This window comes from Xenopus laevis, chromosome 6S (assembly GCF_017654675.1).
Source record: "Xenopus laevis strain J_2021 chromosome 6S, Xenopus_laevis_v10.1, whole genome shotgun sequence".
NCBI classification, from domain to species: Eukaryota; Metazoa; Chordata; class Amphibia; order Anura; family Pipidae; genus Xenopus; species Xenopus laevis.
Genome location: NC_054382.1, coordinates 79,594,166 through 79,618,846, shown reverse-complemented (window position 1 = coordinate 79,618,846; position 24,681 = coordinate 79,594,166). Strand labels below are relative to the sequence as shown.

At 44.3% G+C, this 24,681-nt stretch overlaps 1 protein-coding gene across 1 annotated transcript in view; it reads left to right on the top strand.

The window, feature by feature from the left end:
- The first annotated feature begins 12,577 nt into the window (after positions 1 to 12,577).
- cap2.S (cyclase associated actin cytoskeleton regulatory protein 2 S homeolog) overlaps positions 12,578 to 24,681 on the top strand; it is an 83,664-nt gene continuing 71,560 nt past the window's right edge. The window contains exon 1 of the mRNA XM_018269500.2: positions 12,578 to 12,797. The gene's annotated coding sequence lies outside the window, so the exon portion shown is untranslated. The remainder of the gene's footprint in view (positions 12,798 to 24,681) is intronic.

Here is a 24,681-nt window from a genome sequence, read left to right as displayed (position 1 = left end):
ACCACATGGGTGCCCAACTAGAAGGTAATGCTATTGTATTAGCCACCCTGGAACTCGGAAGAGCCACCCTGGCGGGTGCCCTGGGACTCGGAAGAGCCACCCTGGCGGGTGCCCTGGGACTCGGAAGAGCCACCCTGGCGGGTGCCCTGGGACTCGGAAGAGCCACCCTGGCGGGTGCCCTGGGACTCGGAAGAGCCACCCTGGCGGGTGCCCTGGGACTCGGAAGAGCCACCCTGGCGGGTGCCCTGGGACTCGGAAGAGCCACCCTGGCGGTGCCCTGGGACTCGGAAGAGCCACCCTGGCGGGTGCCCTGGGACTCGGAAGAGCCACCCTGGCGGGTGCTCTGGGACTCGGAAGAGCCACCCTGGCGGGTGCTCTGGGACTCGGTAGAGCCACCCTGGCGGGTGCTCTGGGACCTGGAAGAGCCACCCTCACGGGTGCTCTGATACTTGGTAGAACCACCCTCACGGGTGCTCTGATACTAGGTAGAGCCACCCTGGCGGGTGCTCTGGGACCTGGAGGAGCCACCCTCACGGGTGCTCTGATACTTGGTAGAGCCACCCTGGTGGGTGCTCTGGGACTCTGAAGAGCCACCCTGGCGGGTGCTCTGATACTCGGTAGAGCCACCCTGGCGGGTGCTCTGATACTCGGTTGAGCCACCCTGGCGGGTGCTCTGGGACTCAGAAGAGCCACCCTGGCGGGTGCTCTGGGACTCAGAAGAGCCACCCTGGCGGGTGCTCTGGGACTCAGAAGAGCCACCCTGGCGGGTGCCCAGGTGTTTGGCAGAGCCACCCATGCGGGTGCCCTGGGACTTGGCAACAGTATAGGCAACTCCACCCTCGCGGGTGCCCTCCACATGAGTGCCTGGGTTTTGAATCTTATTTTAAGGGTTGGTACAGTCACTGTGTTAAGACACTGCAGAAGCCCCACCTCTGAGGGCACAGGACAAGGCAGAAGCCCCCCATCTCGGGGCACAGGATCAGGCAGAAGCCCCACTTCTGGGAGCACAGGATCAGGCAGAAGCCCCACTTCTGGGAGCACAGGATCAGGCAGAAGCCCCACTTCTGGGGGCACAGGATCAGGCAGAAGCCCCACTTCTGGGGGCACAGGATCAGGCAGAAGCCCCACTTCTGGGGGCACAGGATCAGGCAGAAGCCCCACTTCTGGGGGCACAGGATCAGGCAGAAGCCCCACTTCTGGGGGCACAGGATCAGGCAGAAGCCCCACTTCTGGGGGCACAGGACAAGGCATGGGTACAGGAGGCAGCTGCTCTTGAGCCGGCACAAGTGCAGGAGGCAGCCAGTGGGGAGCCAGTCGCCGGGGAAGCCTAGCTGAAGCCATGGGCAGCGGAGGCTGCTGGGGAACCGGCTCTGGAGCTGAAGGCAATGGCGGCAGCAGGGAAGGCCCCACTGGAACTGTGGGCAGCCGATGCTGCTGGGTAGGCCCCTCTGGAGCTGTGGCCAGCCGATGCTGCTGGGTAGGCCCCTCTGGAGCTGTGGCCAGCCGATGCTGCTGGGTAGGCCCCTCTGGAGCTGTGGCCAGCCGATGCTGCTGGGTAGGCCCCTCTGGAGCTGCGGCCAGCCGATGCTGCTGGGTAGGCCCCTCTGGAGCTGCGGCCAGCCGATGCTGCTGGGTAGGCCCCTCTGGAGCTGCGGCCAGCCGATGCTGCTGGGTAGGCCCCTCTGGAGCTGCGGCCAGCCGATGCTGCTGGGTAGGCCCCTCTGGAGCTGCGGCCAGCCGATGCTGCTGGGTAGGCCCCTCTGGAGCTGCGGCCAGCCGATGCTGCTGGGTAGGCCCCTCTGGAGCTGCGGCCAGCCGATGCTGCTGGGTAGGCCCCTCAGGAACTGTAGGCAGCGGATGCTGCTGGGGAAGTAGTTGCTGAGGGGTAGCAGGCCCGGGAACTGAAGCAGACTGCGGAGGGATAGCCGGCCCGGGAACTGGAGCAGACTGCGGAGGGATAGCCGGCCCTGGAACTGGAGCAGATTGCGGAGGGATGGCCGGCTCAGGAACTGGAGCAGACTGCGGAGGGATGGCCGGCCCAGGAACTGGAGCAGACTGCGGAGGGATGGCCGGCCCAGGAACTGGAGCAGACTGCGGAGGGATAGCCGGCCCAGGAACTGGAGCAGACTGCGGAGGGATAGCCGGCCCAGGAACTGAGGCAAATTTATCCAGGAATGCCAACAGAAACTGAGCAGTATCGTAGATTATAGGGGATTTACTGCACAGTAAGTTCTCGGCCCAGGAACGAGCTTCACCTTCTAGCAGGAAGAAAATGATTTCCGAAACTTGCTCGACTGGAGGAGCACTTAGAAAGTGTTTTTTCTCAGAAAGGAGCAGGACTTCCTCTAGAAAGATAGGAATTTTACTTGGGGAGCCATCACAGTATCTGCGGGTCAAAATAGAATATTCAGTCTTTTTGGGAATCCGGTCAGAAGGCACAGCCCTTGCAGACTCTTTTGGCCAGAGCATTCTGTCAAGGATTAGGTAGGGGGCGCTGTAGAGTCAGAAGGGAAAGGGCGAGTCCTTGAGGCAGGGGCTGTATGTGCCAAGGGGAAACTTGAAGGGAAGCAGGAACAGGTAGATGAGGGCGAAGAGTCAGACTGGAACAGGACGGATAGGACGATGATCAGGACTGGACAAGACAGGAAGAAGAGGGCGACGACTCAACAGGAAAGGACTGGACGTGGCAGGAGTGGAACGGCTTGGATGGGACAGGACGGTGCGGGCGTAGATCAAACTGGGGGATAGAGTGCAGAGGGAGACAGGAGCGGATAGCAAGACAGGGCTGGAGAAAGATAGCAAGAGAGGGAGACTGGAGCAAGAGAGGGCTGGAGAAAGATAGCAAGAGAGGGAGACTGGAGCAGGATAGCAAGAGAGGGAGACTGGAGCAGGATAGCAAGAGAGGGAGACTGGAGCAGGATAGCAAGAGAGGGAGACTGGAGCAGGATAGCAAGAGAGGGAGACTGGAGCAGGATAGCAAGAGAGGGAGACTGGAGCAGGATAGCAAGAGAGGGAGACTGGAGCAGGATAGCAAGAGAGGGAGACTGGAGCAGGATAGCAAGAGAGGGAGACTGGAGCAGGATAGCAAGAGAGGGAGACTGGAGCAGGATAGCAAGAGAGGGAGACTGGAGCAGGATAGCTAGAGAGCTGGAAGCTGGATAGCAAGAGAGGAGTACAAGGTAGGGTTGGAACAAGGTCGAGGCTAGAAAGGTAAGCAGGACAAGACAAGGCAGACTAACAAGGGAGAAGGGGCAAGAGCTAGAAACCTAGTTAGGGGCGATGCCGCAGTACTAGAAAACCATGCAATGCTCTGGCAAGGAGTGGTCTGAGAGCTGCCCTTAAATAGGGAAGAGGCAGCCCTGATTGGTAGATTAAGATAGGCAGCAGCTGAGCTGGGGCTGGAGAGGCCAATCAGGCGGCAGCTGGGCTGGGACTGCAGAGGCCAGGTTACACACAGTGAGCAACCCTACAGGCTGCTCACCTGGCCAAATGGTTAGGGTATCGAGCCAGAAACCCAAAGGTCCCCGGCTCGACTCCCAGCAATACCTGACAGCCCCTCAATGATGGAGTCCTAGACAGCCGCCTACTCTGCATACCCCTAGTTACGGCCCTGATCCCTGCAGGCACAGGGATTAATGTGGACATGGTCTTACGGTAACATGGGTGTGGTTTAAAGTGGGTGTGGTCTAAAAACAGGGAGTGGCTAAAATTGGCTTCCATTATCGAAACTCCACCATGTAGATTATAAAAATTTCGGCCCTCTGTACCATATAAATTGGACAACACTGAGCTATAGGGTACATAAACAAATTGTTCTCTGTAATAATAAAACAATACCTTGTACATGATTCATACTAGTATATAATCAATCCTTATTGAAACCAAAACCAGCCTATTGTTTTTTTTAATGTTTTCTAGTAGACTTAAGGTGGGAAGATCCAAGTTACAGAAAGATCCTTTATCTGGAAAACCCCAGGTCCCTATCATTCTTGATAACAGGTGTTGTATTGGGAATAAGGAGACGCCTATTCAGTAACTTCTGTCAGTGCCACTCACAAGCCGCAGACTTCCTTCCACCTTTGAGCTGTGAAACCTTAAAGGAAGGATGAAAAGGGTAATGCAATTAACAGATGTGTAACAATACCCCTCAGACACCTACATGCGTGCTATTAACAGGAAAGATCGTCTGATTCATTATGTTGTATTAAACCAGTTGTTAAGAAGGCAACTGTATGTCATATAATATGCAGGAATTTTCTGGTTTTAGTGTTAGTTAATTAGCATTGTCTTTAATTCTCTATATACGGTTGTGCCTTTTCTACCATTCTAGATACAATTCTTGTATTAAGAAGGTAAGCAAAGTATGAAATTCTCCTTTTATAAAATCTACTTCTAAGATTTTCATATGCTGTCCATACAATCCAATTCAGTCTGCATTACAGGGAGTATGAGTACAAATTCAAGGAGGCTCTTAGGAGATATTACTTCCAGGGTCCCTTAGCGTGGCTAGTCTACTGCATATTAACACCATCAGTGATGCAATTTTGTCTATGAAAAAACAGCTACAGAAGAGCCAGAACTTGGAGTAGTCAGGCAGAAGAGGTACATGCCTTGCGCCCCCTAATCATTGCACCCTAGACACGTACCTTTTTTACCTACCCCTACTTTGGCCCTGAAATTTGGCTTTGTACACCTATACCGTGACCATTCAGAATTTCTGTATGACTACCAAAAGTATACATAGAGTGAAGTCTAATATGGAAAGAAGGGTAGAATATAATAATATTTTTATTATGAGAATATTTGTAGAGCAGGCTTGCAATCTAAAGTTTTCTGGTGGGTCCCTGGCACTTTTGTTTAACACAGAGTGCTAACAGGATGTTTATGTCCAGGGTCCCTTAGCGTGGCGAGTCAATTGCACATTAACACCATCAGTGATGCAATTTGCCCTATGAAAATTTCTTGCTTCTCCTTGTGTGAGATTTAACATAGTGGTCTCTGATTTTTTATTGATTTATGGGAATTAAAGGAAAACTATGCCCCCAAAATGAACACTTAAGCAACAGATAGTTCATATCATATTATGTAGCATATTAAAGAATCTTACCAAACTGGAATATATATTTAAGTAAATATTGCCCTTTTACATCTCTTGCCTTGAGCCACCATTTCGTGATGGTCTGTGTGCTGCCTCAGAGATCACCTGACCAGAAATACTACAACTCGGGGGCGTGGTCTGCATGGCGCACTGAGCAGACGTGCATTGTGGAGCTCCGCTGGAAAGATCCTGATATCCCCGGTAACTACCGATTAAACCCCTCCATTTGAGGTACTGAGGTTACCTGGTCATCCTAGACTATGAAGGGGAGCAGTAGACCCCAAAGAGTGCGATCCGAGGCCGCAGCTCGCTTGGAACAGTATGCCCGGACCTCCCCGCAAAATGGCGGCGCCTCCCCGCAGCGGGAGGACGAACACCCAGCACCTAATGCTGCGCTGCAGGACCAGGCCGTTCAGCTCTTACTCACGGTGATTACCGATTGTCGGGCAGCTCTATCCTCCAAAATAGAGGAGGTAAAGACGGATCTCTCTCTCCTATGCGCTGATTTACAAGTGCTGAGAGAGAGAACGACGGAGACGGAGCGGAGGATCTCTGCGCTGGAAGACATGTGCACTCCTATGACGCAGCAGGTACGCACATTGCAGAATCAGAGCGCAACCCTGTTCGCGAAGCTTGATGATTATGAAAACCGGCAGAGACGGAATAATGTGAGGATAGTGGGGCTCCCGGAGAAGGCAGAGGGGGATGACCCGACGCGATTTATTGAGAACTGCCTAAAGAGCAGCTACCAGAGGCCTCCTTCTCACAACAGTTTGTGGTGGAACGCGCCCATAGAGTTCCAGCTCGCCCGCTCCCCCCTGGGGCCCCACCTCGGCCGTTCCTCATGAAGCTTCTCAACTTCCGAGACAGGGACGAGATTCTACGGGCTGCAAGGCAACACCCCGACATACTGCACCAAGGCGCCAAAGTGTACCTCTTTCCTGACTACTCCGCTGAGCTCCAGAAGGGTCGAGCAGCATTTATAGGAGTGAAACGCAGACTTCGAGAGGCCCCTCTGACCTACGCCATGCTGTACCCGGCCAAGTTGCGAGTCCAGGCGGATGGTAAGGCGCAATTTTTTAATACACCTCAAGCGGCTACTGAATGGCTGGACAGTAGAGGCCACCGTGATGCTCCGGCGGCTGACTAACGCTCATGGGCTGTAAGTAGCAACATTTCTTTATTCAGCATTGGGTCCATTCTAGGCCGGAATGGTTCCCCCCCCTAGGGGGACAAACCCCTTTCTTTTTGGCGGGACATTTCTTGAGACACTTCTACGCACCAGGGCTGGTGACTGCTGGGGCGTTTTACCCAGTACTGTTGGCTCTGCTGTGACCTGGGGAAGCCTGGCGGGGGATGTTTGGAGGACATGGCAGCTTTTTTTTTTGGACACTTATATCCCCCCCCCCTGACCGCCCTGCTGGCTCCTTTTCCACTTGGATTTTGGGTGGGTGGGTGGGACAAAGCAGCTGCAGATCTCAGGACATGCCTGTCAGCCAAGGGACACCTGGCCTACGCTCCCTCCCGTTAAGATGCCTTGCCAGTACGCAGTCTCACCGGGATACTGGGCATTGCTAATCCTCCTTCCCTAGCTCAATGTTTATCATTATGTTTAACACTTGAAGGAATGTTTCTGTGTTTTTTGCTGCAGTTGCTGAGTAACTATGTTACTTCTGATTACTTCGGAGTTTACTGTGTTCATAGTGTGCCGGCTGGGGTCTCGGGTCGCCGGTTGCTATTGGTTACCGGGAATGGTTGTAATTTTCAATTATTGAAGAGCTCCACAAGCGACCTCTCTCACTGTTGCTGTATAGTTTAGTGGACTTAACCTAGTCCAGTCTGACCACACTCCGTTATTACGGTTAGTTTAACCAGTTATGGGATCAGAGACCTGTCAAGTTCTGCGACAGGTAGGGAAAGTTCAAAGGATTGTAAATAAATGTTTGTACCCTAACCCCCTTCCACCCACTCTCCTCTCCCCACCCTCAGGTACACCATCTCAGCCCCTGTTTGACCCATCTCAGCTGCCACTTCCTCTTAGAGAGCACAATGGGGTCACTTAACATTATGTCCTGGAATGTCAGGGGCCTGAATACGAGATTCAAACGAGCTCTTGTTTTTGATTATGTTAAGAAGTATAGTCCACACATTCTCCTGCTGCAAGAAACTCATTTGGTGGGACAGAGGCTGCTGGCATTGAAAAGGCCCTGGGTAGCCCATACTTATAACGCCACTTTCTCTTCGCATGCCAGAGGCACCTCCATTTTAATTAGACGTAATATCCCGTTTGAGCTGATAACACTTACGACTGATCATTATGGGAGGTTTGTTATTTTATCGATGCTGATTGTGAACCAACCGCTCAATCTGATTAGCCTTTATGCCCCTCCACCACTAAATTCCTCACTGCTGGATGCCCTGATGTCCTCGTTAGCTAAGCACCCAGTTGCACCTACCTGTATATTGGGTGACTTTAACGCCACCTTGGCTGCAGACATAGACAGGTTTAATGTTACCTCGCCACATTCTAATAAACTGGCACAATGGGCAGAGGCAATGCAGTTGACTGATATCTGGCGCTGGAAGAACCCTGAAGGGAAGGCTTTTTCATGCTATTCTGCCAGACATAATACACTGACCCGCATAGATCTAGCTCTGGCAACAGGGAATTTGCTACACCATGTACGTGATGCGCAGTACTTGCCCAGGGGCATTTCAGATCATGCCCCATTACTTATTACTTTGGATATGCTGTCACCCAAAACTCTTAGGCCGTGGAGGTTAAGCCCGCTATGGCTCACAAATGACACGGTAGCTGAGCAGACTGAGGGGGCCATAACTGACTATTGGGCTCTAAATGCAACAACAGCAGACCCACCAATATTATGGGAGGCCTTTAAAGTCTCGGTCAGGGGGCATATCATTAGTGCAGTGGCGGGGGCGCGATCCAAATCGGCAGAAGAGATTCAGCATACTCAGACTTCCCTCTCCCAAGCGGAAGCACATTATATCACCAACCCATCCATCCCCAACCTGACGGCTTTCAAAACGGCACAGGCCGAACTAGAGAAGGCCAGAACCAAGGCGACCCGAAAGAAATTACTTTACGCTGCACAACGCACATTTGACAAGGGTGAAAAGAATGGGAAACTACTGGCTTATCTAGCTAGGGCACACGACCAATCTACTGCGATCCCTAGAATACGGTCCATGGCTGGGGATGTAATTACTGACCCGAGGGTATTGCACTGGCCTTCTCTAGTTACTACCAGGCCCTTTACACTACGCGAGTTGACTACACTCTGCCCCAACTGAACACCTATCTTGATAGGATCCCCATCCCTACGTTATCCCAAGACCTGAGGCAACAGCTGAATACCCCGATAACGGTGGAGGAGATATCTCTAGCTTTAAACTCAATGTCTGCTAATAAGTCACCGGGGCCAGATGGGTATCCAGCAGAATGGTACAAAAAGTATGCTGACGTAATTACACCGCGTATGCATGAGACGCTTGTGGATGCAATAGAGCGCAGAACCCTTCCTAAGTCCTGCCAGGAAGCGTCTATTGTAGTTATCCCTAAGGAAGGGAAGGACCCCCTCTCCCCAGGGTCGTATAGACCCATTTCTTTACTAAATGTGGATGCTAAGATAATGGCAAAGGTACTGGCCAATAGATTAAAACATGTGATTACGGAAATAGTTCACCCAGATCAGTCAGGGTTCATGCCAGAGAGGTCCACTGACATTAACATCCGAAGGCTCTATACCAACATCTTGGCCGTGCATAGAGAGATAGGGAGCAGAGTGGTAGTCTCTCTGGATGATGCAAAGGCCTTCGACTCTGTGGAGTGGGGGTACCTATGGGGGGTTATGCAGAGGTTTGGTTTAGGTGATCACTTTATTGACTGGGTACAACTTCTATATAAGAACCCTCAGGCACGGATCAGCGTCAATGGGGTGACGTCACGGGAATTCCGGCTGAGCCGGGGCACCCGCCAGGGATGCCCCCTCTCACCGTTATTATTTGCCCTGGCCATAGAGCCCTTGGCGATCCTAATACGCTCAGCCCATTCTGTCAGGGGAATGTATTTGGGGCAGGATGAGGAACGAATATCCCTATATGCGGATGATGTGCTGTTATACCTAAATGATCCTGGCCCCTCCCTTCAGGCAGTACTTGAAATCACTACAGAATTTGGTCGATTCTCAGGATTGTGCATTAACTGGGACAAGTTGAGTGTCTTCCCAGTAGATGAAGGTTTAGAGCCTTTGGATTACCCCCCCTCGCCATTGAAATGGGTTACGTCATTTCGATACTTAGGTATTATAATTGTAAAAGATAGCTCCAGATACAAAGATCTTAATCTAACCCCAATAACAGATAATATGTCACTTCAGCTTAAGCAATGGGAAAATTTACCTCTTACCCTATGGGGCAGAATCAACTTGCTAAAAATGGTCTTCCTACCCAAATATCTGTATATCCTACATAATTCCCCTGTATATATACCCAAATCTGTTTTCCAGCGTATAGAGCAAATCCAGTCCTCGTTTATTTGGGGAAAGAAATCCCCCCGGTTCTCTAAACTTAAATTGAAAGCACCACTCAGTGAAGGGGGACTGGGCTTCCCAGACCTTTTCTGTTACTTCCTGGCCTCGCAGCTGTTTTATATAGCCTGGTGGCTGGTGCCAGACCCACACAGCCCCAATCTTAAACTGCAAACTACTCTGGCTGGCTCGGTTGATTCCTTGAAATATATTCTGTACCGGAAGGTATCCGACCTACCAGTGAAGCATCTGGTCCTTACTACCCCCCATAGAGCATGGACAATGGCCATGCGAACTCTTCGCCTTTCTAATCCGCTGCTTACCGAGGATCTCCCACTGTGGGGCAACTCACACTTGCCCCACTTTGGGCCACTCCTCACTTACATGAGATGGCCGAGAGCTGGGATTATGATGTTGGGGGATGCGGCGCCAGGTGGGCTACTCCTCACTAGGGATCAAATGATCCAGGCACACCCGGGGGCACAGATTAGTCATATGGGCTATTTGCAATTTCGACAAGCCTTTGTGGCACAATTTACATCTAATAGGTTGGAGTTGGCTTTACCTCCTGTGTTGGAAATTCTGAAGTCTCCATCTCAGAAAAAATTGATAACCAAATTGTATAGTACTTTGCTCTCTACATTTCCCTCACCGTTTGCCAGGGCATACACATTGTGGCAGACCAGAATTCCTGATCTCACACAGGAGGAATGGGACGAATCCACCTCTACAGCATATCAATATCTCATTGCTACTAGGGACAGGTTGATTCAGTTTAAAATACTATATCAGCTCCACATTACACCATTGAGGCTGAGTCGTATGGGTGATGCGAGCAAGGCGTGCTGTCCCAAATGTCAACAGGGGGAGGTGGGATATCTTCATATGATATGGGACTGCCCTAAGGTGCATAGATTCTGGAACAGAGTGATGACCCATATACAGGACAAAACGACCTTCCCCAAAATAATGTCACCACAAGTATGTGTTCTTGGAGTGGTAGACGAGGTGACCCCCTTTAGAGCAAAGAGAGACCTCTGGCGTAGCCTACTGTATTATGCTAGGAAAGCGCTCCTTATGAAATGGATGGACCCAAAAGTGCCCTCCTTACAGTTTTGGTTGGACCTTATTAATAAAAATCTTCCGCTGATTCAGATGACGTATCTTGCCAGAGGGTGCCCCGCCAAATTTGAGAAAACCTGGGAGAACTGGATGGAGGCCAATTCTTAGACTATTGGGCTTCTGTAGTGATACACGGGCTCGTGTCCAGAGATGAAACTTAGGTGCACCTGATATTACAATGTCTCTATGCATTTATTACTTTGTGCTTCTTGAATATGCTATGCTTTATGTACTGAGATGAGGTCTACTATTTTTTGCCATTACACTGTATTTTGTGGACTGTGTGGAATGTACCTGATACCCCCCCCCCCTTTTTTTTCTTCTGTACCCCCCACCTTGAAAACAAAATAAACACTGTTAAAAAAAAGAAATACTACAACTCTAAATGTAACAGGAAGAAGTGTAGAAGCAAAAGACACAACTCTGTCTGTTAATTGGCTCATGTGACCTAACATGTATGGTTTGTTGGTATGTTTGTGAGTACAGTGAATCCTACGATCCCAGGGGGCGGCCCTTATTTTTTAAAATGGCAATTTTCTATTTATGATTACCCAATGGCACATACTACTAGAAAAGTATATTATTATGATAATGGTTTATTTACATGGAGCAGGATTTTACATATGAGCTGTTTTATGCAATATCTTTTTATAGAAACCTACATTGTTTGGGGGGTATAGTTTTCCTTTAAAGTGGTGGTTCAAAGTTAAGTTTAATTTTAGTATGTTAGAATGGCTAATTCTAAGCAACTTTCCAATTGGCCTTCCGTTTTTCTTTTTTTATATATAGTTTTTCAATTATTTGCCTTCTTCCTCTGACTCTTTCCAGCTTTGAAATAGGGGTCACTGACCCTGTCTAAAAAACAAAAGCTTTGTAAGCAGAGTTGGACTAGGCTGCAGCCCTTGTGGGTACCTCCCAACCCAGACCCGCAGCCATCCTCTGTCTACATGGGCATGTGCTTGAAAGAACAGGTATGTGCAGTGGAGCAGGGGGGCCCGGAGGGGTGTTGCGGTTGGGTTGATGGGCCTGGGGGTGGGGGTGGCTGGGGCAGGGGGGCCCAGGAGTGGGTATGTGTTTGGATGCCCAGGTAGGCCTCGGACCCTTCAGTCTGAAACAGTTTGTAAGGCTATAGATTTATTGTGATTGACACTTTTTGTTTCTATTTCTATTCAAGCTCACCCTTATTAATATTCTAGACTCTTATTCAAATCAATGCATGGTTGCTAGGGTAATTTGGACCCTAGCAACAAGATTGCTGAAATTACAAACTGGAGAGCTGCTGAATAACAAATAACTCACAAATAATATGGAATCAAACCTATCTACAAATTGTCTCATATTATCACTCTCTACATCATACTTTAAGCCAGGTCTGGACTGAGAGTCAAAATAGGCCCTGGCATTTCATGTACACAGAGGCCCAATCAGCCCCCACCAGCCCACTAAATAGTGACTTTCTTTGGAACCCCTCTGGCATGTGCCAGAAACCACAGATTGCCAGTCAGGGCCTGCTATAAACTAATTTAAAGGTGAACAAGCCCTTATATAGCTACATGCTGCCTTCCCTTTAATGCTCGCCTTCCAGGAATAATCTGCTTTTACTTCACCCTGTCAGATTTTTTACAGAGATTTTTTTTTCCTGCTTTTCTCCACCTGCTGTTGAACTACTACTACAGTTATCCCCAGAGCTAAAGGAATGAAGTGGAATGCTGGGAAGTGTAGTGCAAGAACAATGCCTATCTAGCTAGACTCTGGCATTCTCTCTCTCTCTCTCTCTCTCTCTCTCCATCCCTTCTACTTCTCCCCACCCCTTCTGCCATCTCCCTCTGTCTCCTTCCCTCCAAGAGACTTCTCTTTATTAGGAGATCCGGGAAGCGCAGACTCGTCTCCTGCATTACTGACACACTGCGCACAGGCGTCTGAGCATCAGCCCCTCATTTCTGCCCAATTTCTCTGCATCTTTACCTCACACATCTGCTTCATTTTGATACTGGATCCGCGCCCCCAACAGCATCAGCAGGCGGCAGGTAAGTGGCTCTGCGCTCTGACTGGATTTAGTGGGGTGGGAGGGGGTGGGGGTTGGGGGTGGCAGTAGACTGGCAGCAGATAACGTGTCTGGGGGTGGGGGTGCAGTGGGTAATTTATACATCTCCCTGCAGCAGCAGCAGGCAATTGTCCAGCAATATCCAGTCCTGTCATCTGTAAGATATTAGTTATCACTGACCCCCTCCTTCTAGTGACTGCCATTACCAGCTGCTGTTCAAGTACAGTTTTTAATATCCACGTGTGCCCCCACCACAGCCATGGATGAGGGTTTTAGTTTAACAACATCCCTATATGAACCTTGACTGCACTGCTCACCAACCTTATAAGGGTGTGCAAGTGGGTGGCCTCGTTTTATTGTAAAGATCTGCTTTAAAGGTGCAGAGCTATTTGCTTGCTATGTATAACATCTATTCTGTAAATGAGATTTAAAACCCCAATGAGACAGCAAGGACATACACCTGTTTATTGAAGGTATATTGGGAACAGCATTCCATTGCTTGGCACTTTATATTTGCAAATGCGAATAAGAGATTCTAAGTAAACTGCTTTTTGCATCAACCCTTAAATGAACCAGCACCTGCAGATTCACCCTTTAGATTGTAAGCTCCTTGAGCAGGGCCCTGTGATGTCTGATCCCATTCTTATTCTGTAAAACTTCTTTGTTAGATTATTGTCCAAAATCTCTTTATATTAATGTAAAGTGCTGCTTAACTTGCTGGTGGTATGTAAATAAATAATGATGATGACAATGAAATACCCACCTACTTTTCCCACCAATCTAGCAACATGGTGGTAAAGAGTTTGTGAAATATATGAAGAAAGGCCCATGGGCTTGTTATATTTAAACCAATAAAACAAGCAATATTTTCATTCTTGGGGAATAATTTGTATGAATACATGTATTTATATGATCCACAAACAGCCTAATAAGAAAATAACAAAGCAGCTAACAACAGAAATTAGATCCCTGACCTAAAGCGTTTACAATATGTATAAGCCACAGCATTTGTCATTCAAATTGTTTTTAAACAGGCCCATATGTGTCCAAGGTTTCATGTTCAGTTTTGTATTAAAGGGATGGTTCACCCCTAGCAACCACACATTGTTGAAATTGTTAACTGTTGAGCTGCTGAAAAAAGAGCTTAATTTTCTTCCCTTTGTAAAGTTTTTGAAATATTTGCATTCTTCTTTAGATTCTTTCTAGCTTCGGGGATCACTGACCCCACTGGGGGTCATTTATCAACACTGGGCAAATTTGCCCATGGGCAGTAACCCATGGCAACCAATCAAATTGCTGCATTCATTATTCTACTTGCAGCTGGCTTTAAAAAGCTAACCACTGATTGGTTGCTATAGGTAACTGCCCATGGGCAAATTTGCCCAGTGTTGATAAATGAGCCCCACTGTGTTTTTTTTTCAATAGTTTTTTAATTATATGCCTTCTTCTTCAGCTTTCCAATCGGGAGTCACTGACCCCAATAAAAAAACAGAGGCCCTCTACAAGTTTATTGTTATTGTTACTTCTTATCTATTATTCATCTTTCTATTCATGACCTCTCCTATTTATATATCATAATCAATGCATGGTTGCAAGGGAAATTTAGACCTTAGGAACCAGTTTGCAGAAATTGGATACTGCAGATTTGATAAGACGCGAAACAATTAAAAAACCGCAAGTAAAAAATTATTGTCTCAGAATATCCCTCTCTGCACCATACTAAAAGTTAATTTAAAAGTGAACAACCCCTTCAAATCATCAGGGCATATATAGAGAAAATAATGTATCCTCCTATTGTAAAATATAAGGATATCATAAGTCACCCAGGAGATCCAAGATCATGCAAAGACACATGACTGAAGGCCACATGCTCTTTTGCATGTCATGCAATACAAATGACATCACTAAGCACCAATTATAACCCATAGCATCAGTAATTACCTTTTATAAGGATACAATTTTCAGTATATTCATGGCTCTTTTTTGAGAACGCTACATCACTTGTCACACTTTTCATCCTAGAGGAGTTTGGGCTCTCTTACTAACACAAGTGCTTAATGGCAGCAGTAAGTTGACAGTAGCAGCCAAGCAGGAACTGGTTTTGATCAGTCCACCGCAACGTAGAAAATAAAAAGTGGAAATTAAAAGCCAAGAAAATCACTGGTTGCTTTATGCAAATACACTGCTTCATTTAGCACTTATATTACTGGAGACAAGCTTCTAATGGTCACACGTAATTACCACTGTACTGTTAAAGACTGCAGAGGAGTTACTGCTACTTTTTGTTCTAGCACTAACTACTCACCCTAATTCCCCAATCAACATTCAGCTCTTTAGGGCTGAATTCTCCTCAATTGGCCTTTGGAAACCATTGCTGTTGATAAAACAACATCCAACACATATGCAAATGTACATAAGCAAAGAAGGTAAACAATAAGAAGACAGTATTGTTTCCAGAATAGGTGGCAAGACAAATTATTGAAATTTGGGCATTACAAAAAAGAATGTAAATCTATGAGGATACTAGAAGCCACTTCATAGTTCCTTGATTTGTGTAAAAGCACTTGAGCTGGGAAATTCTGCCTTTATATGGTCATGGAATATCTCTCTGATATCTAACGTCTTATCATTTATAATATGGGGTGCACTATTAAATATACACTTCATAGGAAGGGTATGCTGTTTCTTATAATACAAAACCTTTATTATAGAAGGAATCCTATTTCTAAAACCAAATACACATGTAATACTGTATGTGTATGTGTGGCAGCTTGCAGTATGCAAGTAATGCAGTAGTTCTGCTACTCCCTGTATGAGAAGGGCACCTGTTGTTTTTACACCTGGAATCAGCAGCTGTTGAGAATGCACTTCATCCAGTGAGAATATGACTCATATAAGACTACTCATACATTTGTAACCACACAAACTGTTATGATTATATAGGGAACAATGTACCCCTAATTTAAAATATAAGGATATTATAAGTCACTGAGGAGTTTCATGACTATATAAATGCATGAGGCTGAAGACCAAGGAGCTCCAAGCTGACTTTTAATACCCTTAATACCCTTATATTATACATTCTATTTTATAATAAAAATATTTCAGTGAGTCATGTGACATAATTGATATTATAATGACAATTATAACTTATGACATCACTCATATTACTCTCTTGCATATTTGTTTGTATTGTTTTAAAGGGATAGTAATACAGTACTTTTCTACATTTATTAGAAATGTGTACCCATCCTTCTAATAAACCCACCTGCTGCATCTCTGCTGACCTCCATGGCCCCCAAACTATCCTCACTGTGTCGGTCTCCAGCTGAGCTCCTTTCTCCACATCACCAGTTAACACTGCTTTTCAGTGTCTGAGACACTGGGGAAAGGAGCTACAGAATGAATCTGTAATGGAGGTCTACAGGGAGGCAGAGGGGCACAGTTCTTACTTAAGTTTCTCACTAGAATATTTATTAGGGTGATGTTCGAGATAAATCTGAAATGTGTCTTTATAAATTCATTTTGTTATTCACTTGGAAACATAGCATGAACCTTGTCTAATTATCCATTACTGTTTATTAAAACTATAGTTGTCTCCCAGAGGTGGAACGATAGACAAAGCAAACCTGCACCTACGGGGGGCTCAAGAGGTTTATGGGGCCCAGTTGTTTAAATATATGTTTAAAAAGTAAATATAAAGTAAAAAAAATATTAGAAAAATATAAGTATGAAAAATATCAGGGAGCTCTAAAATTATTTTTTATTGTGGGGCCCAGCAAAATGTAATAAAATATGCTTTTTTTAAAACAAACTCTGTCTCTTAAAGTTATCAGGAGTGACTTTTTGCCACCCCTAGTGACTTGTAGGCATTGCCATCTGAGGAAAATTTCTCAACTCGTTTCAACTAGTGTCCCTGTTTTTAGTTACAGCAGTGAAATGACTGCAAAATTTTATGGCCTATTTAATAGTTTAAGTACCCCTTAACTTAGTGGTTCCCAACCAGTGGCTCCGATGCCCTGGATGTTGCTCCCAGTTGCCTTAAAGTAGGAGCTTCTGTTTGAATTTTTGACTTGAGGGCAAGCTTTAGTTGCATAAAAACTATGTATAATGGCAAACAGAGCCTCCTGTGGGCTACAAGTCAACACTGGGCTACCAATAGCCAATCAAAACCCATATTTGCCACCCCCATAAACTGTCTGCATGCTTATGTTGCTCTCCAACTTTTTGGCTCACAGGTTAAAAAAAAGGACCCTTGCCTTAACTAATATGCTTATGAATTAGAGGAAATATTATATTATCACATATATTTACTAGTTATTTGCATTATCTGGTGTGCAGTTGTGTATTATATAATGATTACCAATGTAAGCCTTGATGGAGTATAATGCTGGATTATAAGGAAACAATGGTTTACTTGTTTGAGCAGCTGCAGGCAAGAATCGTCATCGAGTGAGTACAGCAAGTGGTCAAATAACTATATATAGCATAGACTTTACTGTTTTATTGTCTGAAGAGACTGTATTTTTTAATGTATATTTTAAGGCCTAACATTTTAGTGTAGTGTCATCTTGACTCAAAACTTCCTTTTATTTTGTCATTGTCAATGGTTGTATGTACCCAGTTAATAAGTGTGTGAACAATAAAATTTGTTAAGTGATGTGTGTGAAGGAGAAGCACAGAATGCATATTAATGAATAATTAAGACATAGAAGGTTCATACAAAATTCAGTACTGTATGCACAGATCATATCTCAGGGGTAAAATGAAGACTGGATAGTTAGTGTCCTATTTCTTCTGGGTTAAGGAGAGTGGAGAGCTAAAAAAAAAAATCAAGTAAGACATACGTCAGCCCAACACTGACATTGAATGCGATTAGGCAAATGTCAATTAAATTATTGAGTGAAACATTAGGAATATACACTGAAGTAACACAGTAAGGGGCACATTTAGTCAAACTTTTCTTTTTGAATTTGTTTGGTCAAAGTAAAATCGTTCGATCGATAAAAGGAAATTATTAATAAGCAATATGAATCTTACAGATCGTAGAAATCGTTTGAATCGAACGATTTAATTGACCGAACGATTTTCAAATAAAAAACTTTGACTTCTAAAAACTTAGCCAAATGTTGGCTATAGGTTCAAGGAGGTCCCCATAGGCTAACATAACAATTCGGCAGGTTTAAGGTGGCTAAGTGTCGAAGTCAACGTTTTTTAAAGAGACAGTACTTCGATTTTCGAAAGGTCGAATATTCAAAGTATTTTCAATTCGAATCGAAGTCGAATTTGGCCTATTCGATGGTCGACGTACCCAAAAATTACTTCGAAATTTGACGTTTTTTAATTCGAAAATTCACTTTGACCTTTGATAAATCTGATAAATCTGTATTGTTTATTGTCAGTTCTTTGTTCACATTTATTTACGATTACATGTTGCAATTTATTTAGGAATTCACAAGGATACCATCATATGTGTTTGACTTTGAGACTGGGTTATATTTGGAACATTATGTTATGTTCTTAGATTTTCAAAAAAAGCCCTGTGTTGCTTATCATAGTTAAAGGGAACCAGGGAGGGGGAATGTGCACAATGCTTTGAGGCCACTGGGAGCAACATCCAAGATGACAAGAAAACTAGTGCAGAAACTTGGGCACACTTTACCAAAGTGCATTGGTACATCACATGCAATCTGTGGTATTTTTGATGCACTTGCTATTATACTGGAATTCTGAAATTACTGCATTATGGTTGGCATTCTCCATTTTTGTGCTTTAGAGGCAATATATTTGGTAAACCATATTTGTAACATGTCCTGAAGGCAGATTTAAATTCCTTGCATTTGTGAGCTTTGTACACTTTGCAACATCTGCGCAGTTGCAGGCAATTTATCAAACAGGTACATTGGCCCTAGCCAGAAAACTGTCACTAGGAACAAAATTGCCACTAGGCATATGCTTTGTCTTCACACCTTTATACTGTAAGTCTACTTCATACCTTAAATCTGCTAGAAAATTGTGTAAAACATTAAATAAACCCAGTAGGCTGGTTTTGCTTTCAGTAAGGATTAATTATATCTTAATTTGGATCAATACAAGGTAATATTTTATTACTACAGAGAAGAAGGTTATCACTTGTTAAGGGCTCTTACTGATGAGCGGTTGTAGCTGCGCTCCCCTGCGTTCCGTTTTTCTGCGTTTAGCCGCAGGGGAACGCAGGAATAGACGCATTACGTTTTTTCCAATGGGGCTGTACTCACACAAGCGCGTGTAGGCGCTGAACGCTGGAAAAATGCAGCGTGTTGCATCTCAACCTGCGTTCGGCGCCTACACGCGCCTGTGTGAGTACAGCCCCATTGGAAAAAACGTAATGCGTCTATTGCTGCGTTCCCCTGCGGCTGAACGCAGAAAAACGGAAAGCAGGGGAGCGTAGCTACAACTGCTCATCAGTAAGAGCCCTAAATGTGGATTATGTGTCTAATATTGGAGTCTGTGGGAGATGGCTTTTCTTTAATGCAGAAATTTCTGGATAAAGGGTTTATGGATAACCGATCCCACACCTCTATAATGAAAGCATTTTATAGGTACAGAATAGGAATCACTTTAAGGCAACCAAAATACTGTAAACCTTTTACATGTTCACAGGGTTCTACTAATTAAGAGGATATAATTTCAGTGCCCAATAATGCAGCTAAATAAAGGTGTTTTCAAAATGTTGGATTTCTTAGGTTGATTGATATCTTCCTCACTTCATATGAGTGTTCCTAGTAATCTTTCCAATGTATAATCAAAAAACTATCATCAAAATTATCAATGGTTATTTGTAGATGTAATCGCAATTGATATTGTTGGTAATCAATGTCTGTTCTTTGGTATACAGTAACTCTTGAATCAATGTAACATTAGTCAGCTTCCTTCCAGGTTTATTAAGCAGATGGTTTATTCTACATTTATTTAGGAATAAGAACCAGCAATACAGTCATCTTTACAAACAACTTTAAAACCATTGATGTTTTTATTAAATGAATACTGGAAAGTTGCTTAGGAATGCATTTTCTCTCCTGATGTTGTTGGGTGGAGTTCCCCTTTCAGAGGTGTAGGATTTGGAATAGGTGTTCCACAAGCTCATATATTTGGATGCTTTAAAAGAGATGCTGGGTGGCTTTTAGTACAATGATACAGTGTGAACAATCTATTCAAACAGTAATGCCATCACTTGTGTGGGTGATTCTGTTCTTATACAGAATAATCAGAACCTCAGCACCCACTGCAAGGAACCTGTAAATCAGCATTGATGTTTAAAATAAATTAAGACTTTCACCTATAGAGCTGCTGCAAATACATATATATTTCTTTGATTATATTATTCGCTCTGAGCTGTGCTCAGCACCATATAAGGAATGTAGCTGTTGGAAGTATATAATTAAATAGACTGCAAGTGCTTTGGCAAAGTTGATTACATCTCTCAGTGTGTGGAATTGAATGCTACACTCAGCGTAGAAGAATGGTGTGCAGAGATTGACACAAATTATGGCAGTCTCCTGCTGAACGTATTCATGTAAAACAGGAAAAATGACAGCTTGGAGACATATGGATACAGAGGAGAAGTGCTAGCATACCAGGTTTCTTTCCACAGACTTGAATAGATTAGAGCCTTTAATTAGCAGGCTTTGGATACATTTTATAAGGACACTGTTGTACAGATTTTATACTTTCACATTATCTACATCTAAAATTGCAGAAAGCAGAAAAGCAGATTGTCACCTGTCATAATTGAATCCGGTCTGCCTTCATTTCTGTGCCTTGTTGGCGTAAACTCCTGTTAGGTTTACTTCCTCCATCAGCTTGAAAAAAGGAACTAAAATGTTCTGAAAGCATGCTATGAGTAGCTTAGTTAGCCAATAAAGGCATCACCATTATTTTTTATTTCAAAAGGGTTGCCCTGTAACATTTTTACTGGCTAACACGTCACAACAAATTTACCTGCAAATAAAGTGAGGCATGGAAAGGAGAAAGATAGATGAATAAAAAGGATTTAGGTATGGTGTATCTGGAGGCCCTCTCTATTGCCCCTAAACACCTAGGGGCAGATTTACATAGGGTCGAATATCGAGGGTTAATTAACCCTCGATATTCGACTGTCGAAGTTAAATCCTTCGACTAGCGCTATTCGTTCGATCGAACGATTTTTCTTCGTCCAAAAAATGCTTCAAAAGCCTATGGGGACCTTCCCCATAGGCTAACATTGACTTTGGTAGGTTTTAGGTGGCGAACTAAGTGGTCGAAGTTTTTTTTTTAAAGAGACAGTACTTCGACTATCGAATGGTCGAATAGTCAAATGATTTTTAGTTCGAATCGTTTGATTCGAAGTCGTAGTTGATGGTCGAATTAGCCAAAAAAAACATTCGGAATTTAGTTTTTTTTATTCATTCCTTAACTCGAGCTAAGTAAATGGGCCCCTTACTGAATGTCCACATTGACACCACTTTCCTAATCTCAACCCTACTTTCCACCTATAATCCTCATTCTCTCTAGCCCTGTTTTTTTCCCTTCTTTGATGAAAGGTCAGACTAGTTGTTTCCATACCCCCTTTTATTACTTAGGGCTTGAGTATAGTCATAACCCATGCAACGCCTTTAGCTATCCCCCTGTTTGTGGGAGTCTAATGTGGAAGTCTATTAAAACAATATATGCGAATGAGAATGTGGAAGTGGGGTTAAAAAATAATGTTGCTGGGGGTTGGATATGGGACTTTAGAAACAAGCCTAAAAAATAAGCCTAAAAGTCTCTAGTGGTTTTTTTACCACACCTGTTTTGCAAAGGTCATGTCACCTGCTTTTTTACTGCCAACATTAAAGTACAGATGACTCCCAAAAAACGAGGAAGGGTCAGCAAGTCTGCTGAAAAGGCAGAAATTGCTGAGTTTTTAGATTGCACCACTGCCATGTAATTACAATTTATCCATTTTTTCCACACACTTTTCCTGTCACAGTCAACTTTTCACTCCTTTTCTCTTACTTGTTCTCTCCCGCCTACATACTTGTCTTCTGTTCTTTGTTTCCCTCCTGTATCCTCCATCTCTCTTGTCCTGCCCTTCACCCTTTAAGCTGGCCATAGACGCAAAGATCCGATCGTACGAATCAACGTACGATCGGACTTTCCCATCTCCCGACCCTCCACTAACCATTCAGATCAAAGTCTTTACCATTCCGATCAAATAAGAACAGATCACCCAATGTTCTGCCCCTGACAGCAATTGTACGATACTTATGTCTGCCAACACTAGTGACACTCTCCCACTGAAAATCGTACGATCGGCAATACACGCAGAGATATTATCGGCAGGCGACAGAAATTTTCTAACCTGTCCGATCGACCAAACGACCGATCTCCGACGGACGAAAAATTCCGGGACTCTCCACACATGGTCCGAAAATCGTACGAATCCACGATTCGTACGATCGGATCTTTGCGTCTATGGCCAGCTTTAGGGCAGAGACACACGCAAACATTCGAGGAGATTTAGTTGCCGGGCGACAAATCGCCTCTTCTTCTGGCGACTAATCTCCCCAAACTGCCTTCCCGCAGGCTAGAATCTAAATAGCCAGCAGGGCCATCCGACCAGCGATTTAGAATCTAGACGGCGGGAAGGCTTTTCGGGAAGAGTAGTCACCGAAGAAGAGGCAATTGTCGCCGAGCGACTAAATCTCCTTGAATCTTCACGTGTGTCTCTGCCCTTAAATCTGCCCTACATTTCTAAGTTCCTATTCTCCCCTTTTCCACCTTCTTTATTCACTCAGCTTTCCATTTTTACTTGCTTCTCTCTCTGCTTACTTATTGATGGAATGGCTTCATTGATGTATTTTATTCTATATAGTATTAGTTACATATATGGACAAGTCCTTTTTTTTAAGAAATGCTTTTTTCCCCCTAAAAAGAGCCCCAGCCTTGGGAAATAAATTGTCCTTTAAAGACTGCTAATGTTCATTTATGTAAAAAAAGTTACTAAGTTTGTGCAGATGCAGTAACCTACAGCATAGCTACTGATAAGTTTGCTTTTCAACAGGTATAGGTATGGGATCCATTATCCAGAAACCTGTTATTTAGAAAGCTCGGAATTACAGGAAGGCCATTTCCCCTAGACTCAATTTTAATCAAATAATTACATTTTTTAAGATGATTTCACTTTTCTCTGTAATAGTAAAACAGTACGTTGTACTTGATTCTAACTAAGATATAATGAATTCATATATGATGCCAAACAATCCTATTGGGTTTATTTAATGTTTAATAATAATTTTTTGGTAGACAAAGTATAGTGACCCAAACTATGTTTAGAACCATTATCCGGAAAACTCCCATAACTGTACCTGTAAATGCTACATGCTGATTAGCTGCTATAGGCCAAGGGTTCTCAACCTTTTTTACCATGTGAATTGCACAAGCATGAAAATGTCCCTGGAGTGCTGTCACTTGCTATTTGGTGGCCCTGTGTGGATTGCCAGTTAAAGTGTGTCTGTATGTCTACAAAACTCTCCTCTATGGCTGCAGACAACTAGGTACATTAGCACATCTGATGTGGCACTGTCCTATGATAACCCCCTACTTGCACTAAAAAGGAAGTAGCACAAAGATGATTACTGGTGCGCCTTCAAAAGTACCCCAGCCAGTGCAGTTCTTTGCTAACAGGGGTATCAGGTAAGTGATTACAATCATTGTGGAGTGCCTAACATTTGGCACCCATAGTAATTTAATTTTTCTTTATCCTAAAAAGCACATCAGGCAAGGGTACTTTTCTGCCATCTTGTCCTCAGCTCCCAGTCGCACCCTGCACATGCGTGGTTCAGAATAATGTCTACACTATGCATGCAACAAGTCTTAACTTGCACAGGGGGTATCTGAGTGCCTGGGGAAAGACAGTGGTGGTCGCTCTGCACCGGAGTAACCCAGGTCAGTTCTCCTCACCTTTAAAAACTGCAGTGGAGATAGTGGTAAGCAACTACAGTCTCTACAGGGTGCCTAATATACTAAATGCTTCCTTCTCCTTTTATATACATTATATTGTGAAATATTTTGTGATTATGTTTGTTTCATTTTTATTTACATAAATAGATTTTCCATTTTACTGGACTTATTTCTCTAGAAATATTTCTACAAAGTCCTTAAATTATTGTAGGAATTAATTCAAATGTATTTTAAAAAGCTGTGGTTTAAATATACCTAGATAGATAGATAGATAGATAGATAGATAGATAGATAGATAGATAGATAGATAGATAGATAGATAGATAGATAGATAGATAGATAGATGAATAGATAGATGAATATTTGCATTCAAAGTGGTAGTTCACTTCAAAATGTACATTTAGTATGAGGCACACACTAGAATTTTATAATAATAAAATATTATTATTTATGTAACTAGTCTCTTAAGATTTGTTTGTTGTGATGTTTGATTTTTTTCTACACATATGGAATGCATTTATTGTCGGGTTGCTAGGGCTTAATTGCACTAGTAACCAGGCAGCAGTTGGGTAGTCAAAATGGAATGTGACTTGTAGGGAGCCTGAATAGAAGTGTCGTCAGTAGAAATTAGAAATAAGCATAACATTTAAAAAGAAATATAAATATTTCTCTGGTGTTCTCTTCTTTGCTCAAGGTTGAAACACATCCCTACAAATGCAAGTAACTCTGTGTAAGGTATCCTATAATGCAGGAAAATTCTTGTAGTGTCTTGACCCTAGGTGCATATAGAATAGCCACTCTACATGGAGAAGGACAGGGCCCTAAGTGAAAATGGAAATACAGCTATGTGATCTGTCATCCAGAAAGCTCTAAATTATGGAATGTCTGTTTGTCTGAATATATGA